The sequence below is a fragment of the Ursus maritimus genome (assembly GCF_017311325.1).
Source record: "Ursus maritimus isolate PB19 chromosome X unlocalized genomic scaffold, ASM1731132v1 scaffold_X1, whole genome shotgun sequence".
Lineage (NCBI taxonomy): Eukaryota > Metazoa > Chordata > Mammalia > Carnivora > Ursidae > Ursus > Ursus maritimus.
In genome coordinates this window covers 89,126,851-89,130,791 of record NW_024423319.1, presented here as the reverse complement: position 1 = coordinate 89,130,791, position 3,941 = coordinate 89,126,851, and the positions used below count along the sequence as shown (strand labels likewise).

The 3,941-nt window shown below is 51.3% G+C and overlaps 1 long non-coding RNA gene across 1 annotated transcript in view; it reads right to left on the bottom strand.

The window, feature by feature from the left end:
- The window catches only part of LOC121103324, a 24,200-nt gene that overhangs the window by 12,215 nt on the left and 8,044 nt on the right, over window positions 1–3,941 (bottom strand). The window lies entirely within an intron of this gene.

Genomic DNA, 3,941 nt, shown 5'->3' with positions numbered 1-3,941 from the left:
CCCCCCCCCCATGGGATCTATGCGACATGCCTCATGCCCTCCTGGCTGCCCTAAAGCTAAGGAAAGGAAAGACGACTTATAGAGACCACAATCCTGCAAGACTTGAGTCTCCCTCGGTGTACTACGTCTTAGGGATCTACAAGAACAAAGCGTTTCTATCAATAACCTAGCTTCCAGAAGGGAATGTAGATACAGTTCAATGTCCCTATAACCTACAGCCCGTTGAGAGATACTTGAAGCGGGCAGAGTGTAACGTTCCTCCAGGAAGCTCCCAACCATCTTAATGTGAACGCCTTGCCAGATGGAAAAACCACCTTAACTTGACAATGGCAAGGCCTCCGGTGTCCTGGGAGTCGTCTTTAACATATGAAAGTACTCTCTTGAAACCTCCCTTTCTCCTTACCTCCCCCAACCCCATAGTATATAATCAGCCACCCCTCACAACCCAGGGGGCGGCTCTTTCTGCCCGCGGGTCCTGTCCCCGGGCTTTAATAAACCACCAATTTTGCACCAACGAGTCTCAAGAATTCTTTCTTGGTCGTCGGCTCCGGACTCCTCCCCACTGAACCGCACCGAAACCCCACCACCTCATCAGTGAGACAGGACTGCCTTCCACCCTTCCTGAAAACAAGATCCCTAGTCATCTGGTTTTTCTCCCCTGGGATTAGAGTCCCACGAGCAAGAGGAGGCTGGTTTCTGTCAAATTTTCCTTTCCGAAAAGAGAAGTACTGAGCCCCAGCTCTGCAACTAGGGCTCTGATCCCGCCGCAGACCGCTCCTCTGGCTTTCAGTCTGCAACCAGCAGCCCCACCGCAATGTTCCCGGAACAAACAACAACTGAGGGAGCGCTTGCGGCCATCTGTTCGAGTTGGTGCGTTTTGCCTCTGGTGTTTATAAACCTGCTTCAGTAAGAAGCAAAAACAAAGCCCTGAGTTTAGCAAAAAGCATGGTTGGCTGAGCAGCCAGAAGCAATTTCCAACTCAGAAAGAAACACGACTTAATTTATTTTTATCCAGGATGTTTTGGGACCGTGCGACTTGCTTCAGAGCAACAAATGCTGTATGCTCTGGTACTGCTGGCCTCTTCTCTTTGAAGGAAAGCAAAGACCATGTGGGGGCGTCACAACTTTGGGGTCGTGTTTGCACGTCTCAATGTGGCTTTGCTGCTGAAATTAGCAGGAAGAATGTTCTGGAACCTCTGCCCAGCTAGTTCACCCAGTGGTTCCTGGCGGTGCTCGGGAGAGGACTTCCGTGGATGACCAATGGCGGTTGGCTCGGGGCTTTGTGTGCTTTGGAAAACGCCAGTGGGGATTTTTCCCTGCGGATTTGTCGGGGCTCTGGCGAGCTAGTACTGCATGCATCGCGTCTTTGCAATCCAACAGGACGACGCGGAAAGACTGGATTATCTCGGACAGCTGTCACCCTCATCACCCGATGAGGAAGGCGGACTGTCCTCGTCCTGGGCCGAAATCCCTGCTCCGAAAGCTAAAAGCCTTTCCGGGGGTTTCTCAGCAGGCAGAGGGCAGCACAAAAACTTGTCTCCTTTGTCTTGCGCCAGGGGTCACACGAGCCGGCGCAGGGGCGGCGCGCGCGGGAGGCGCGGGGCGCGCGGGGGGCGCGGGCTCTCCCGGCGGCGGGTCCATGGCCTCGGCCAGCAGGCAGCCGGGAAAGGGGCCCGCGCGGCCCGGGGACCCACGTAGACGGTCCTGTCTCCAAAGAGACCGTCGGTGTGTCCCAGCTGCGTGGGGACTATTTTGTAATCAGTTCCACCCCCTCCCCCCAGGACAACTGCTGCCCGTGCGGGGGAGAGAGGATGTTAAAGACGTTTTTGTCCACAACCCGGTTCCTCTCTCTTTCGGAGAAAACCGAGGCTGGGCTTTCCGGTTTGCACGGTGGGGGGTGTCGGACAGAGTTCACCAGAAAAAAATGGGCTGGCAAAGATTGAAAGTTATTCATAGAATAAACTCTTTGTAAGTGTTGGATTTTTTCCCCCAATAGGTGATCTTTTTTTTTCCCCCTTCTGCTTTCTTAATTTACTACCAAAGTACAGAATCTAATGAGACTGCTTTAAATACGAGAAGTGCAGTTTCTAGGGCTTTCGGGGCCTCTACTAAATGTCGAGGGCAGCAAGCTGCCACTCCCAGGGAAGGTCCCACGTTTAGGACTTTTTTGGGTTATTTATTTATTTATACTTTATGTATGTATGTATGTATGTATGTATGTATTTAAGTAGGCTCCACTCCCAAGGTGGGGCTTGAACTCACCACCCCCTGATCAAGAGTCCCACGCTCTACCACCTGAGCCTGCCAGGCGCCCCCCACCCCTTTTCCTCCCCGAGGCTTTTTTAAATCATTTTTTAACAATGAAAACCCATTTGAGAATTGCGGCCTGGCAGACGGTTCTGTTTAGTCCTCCTCTGGCAAAGCAGGCTCTTGCCTGAAACAGCAGGCATAAGGAAACGAATGTGGAAGCGTGCCATCGTGTGATTTCTCCAAGTTTTTTGTACCCTGCGTCTGTCCCTCCTCCGCTGGCTCATGAATAACAGTCCCCAGCTTTGACGTCTTGCTAACTCCGTCACACTCCACTGGCCCCGCTGGGAAGTCCCTCCGCGCCAGGAGCCACAACACCGCGGTAACTAAATTAGTTAACAATGCTCCCTCCCGGAATCGAACCCACGCAGTTGGACTCCAAGGCTCAGCAGCAATCGGATCAAATTCCTTTTTAAGCCTTTTTAAAAAGATTTTCTTTATTAGAGAGTGCGCGTGCACGAGAGAGAACATGCACCCACAGAGGGAGCAGCAGACTCCCCACCGAGCAGGGCCCCCCACCCCGCGTGTGCGTGGGGGTGGGGGGCTTGGCTGGATCCCAGGACCCTGGGATCATGACCTGAACCCAAGGCAGACGCTTCACCAACTGAGCCCCCCAGGCGTCCCAGAATCAAATTCTTTGTCATAGTTGTGGTCAGCTCCGGCTGACTTAAATGATTCCCTAAAAACAAGTGTCTCAACCACACAATAATTTGACTTATGATCTATCTGTATGTAAAATCTGCCTGGTAACACAGAAGCACTCATTTTTGTAATTTTTTTAAAGCCTTCATAAACAGCGATTCCAGGAGGTTCACTGTGGGCTTCCTTAAGGACCTCTTAGCCCAAGCTCCTCGTGGACAGCAGCCGTTTTGAGCACGGGCTGTTAACCCCACCCGAGAAAGCACCTGCGTTCTGACTGAAAGGTGCAGTTTGCAATGTACTAAGGACAAGCAGAAGCCTTCAGAGGCTGGTTTCCTGTACGGGATCAAAACAAGGCAGATGGATCAAATGGGGTGAAATGAAGCCTCCTGCTGGTAATAAATGGTTTTGTGCCCTTCTATTTACCTATGCCCTCAACCTATCAGTGAATTTTAGGGTAAGAAATTAGAAAGCTGTGTCTAGGTAACTACTTCTCAACTGTGCCAGATATTAACATTTTAGTAACTGGAAAGCAGCACCAGTCTCTCATTGGCATAAATCTCCTTGATTACCCACGCATTCTACCCTGGAAGAAAATACATTTTCCCCCACGGGACTCAAAGCTGTTTTCATTAGGAATGAAAATAAATGCAACCCACAAGCATCATTTTCCCCCCGAAACTGGCTGTTGTGGGGGAAGATAAAGGTTGCTCACCACTAAGAGATTTCTAAAAGCTACAAGAGGTTCTGATTTGAACAGTGTGATTTCTAATTAGCCAAAGACCCCACGAATGCCTGATTAAGAAAACCTACATGGGGGCCGCCTGGGTGGCTCAGTCGTTAAGCATCTGCCCTTTGCTCAGGGCATGATCCCAGGGTTCTGGGATTGAGCCCCACATCGCGCTCCTCTGCTGGGAGCCTGCTTCTTCCTCTCCCGCTCCCCCTGCTTGTGTTCCCTCTCTCGCTGGCTGTCTCTCTCTCTGTCAAATAAATAA